We start from the raw sequence: 511 nt of genomic DNA, 5'->3' as shown, positions 1-511 counted from the left end.
TCTGGAGGTGGCTGGTGTACTTGGCCCACTTGTTTAAAAAAACCAAGCATTCAATAAAAAACACTTCTTTTCCGATGGCATACACAGAAATATTTCAGTTGCAGAAGAGACACACTCTCCCCTTTAAATATCTGTGAAAGCTAATGCACGCCTCTGCTGCAGTACACAGAAGGGAATTTTAAGCAGGCATTTCCATACAACTGTCTTTGGTGGAGAACACCGGTGTGGTCACACTGTTCGCTGCCCAATTCTCTGCTTCTTACTGCTCTATGGGTGGGGTGAGTACCCCAGTAGGGGGAGAAGAAATCGTATTTTGTTCAGACAATATAGCTTTCTTTGCTTGGGCTTTGTCCAGCAAATCCAAGCTGTTTATATGGGTCTGTATGTTGTGTGCATCTTCAGTAGGAACCTCCCTGAAGTGCTTCAGTTTTGAGTTCCCTGTCTCCCTTAAGGTTTTAAAACCATGGTAAACAGAGCCATGGACTTGACACAGTTCTCTATATCGCATCCC

General features: G+C 44.2%; 1 pseudogene; it reads right to left on the bottom strand.

Annotated features, from left to right (window-relative positions):
- Window positions 1-263: 263 nt before the first annotated feature.
- Window positions 264-511, bottom strand: part of LOC103604288 — a 20,554-nt pseudogene continuing 20,306 nt past the window's right edge.

The sequence above is a fragment of the Galeopterus variegatus genome, unplaced genomic scaffold, assembly GCF_000696425.1.
Source record: "Galeopterus variegatus unplaced genomic scaffold, G_variegatus-3.0.2 Scaffold5072, whole genome shotgun sequence".
Taxonomy (NCBI): Eukaryota; Metazoa; Chordata; class Mammalia; order Dermoptera; family Cynocephalidae; genus Galeopterus; species Galeopterus variegatus.
Note: the sequence above shows the minus strand (reverse complement) of the source record. Positions and strands in the feature narration are given on the sequence as shown.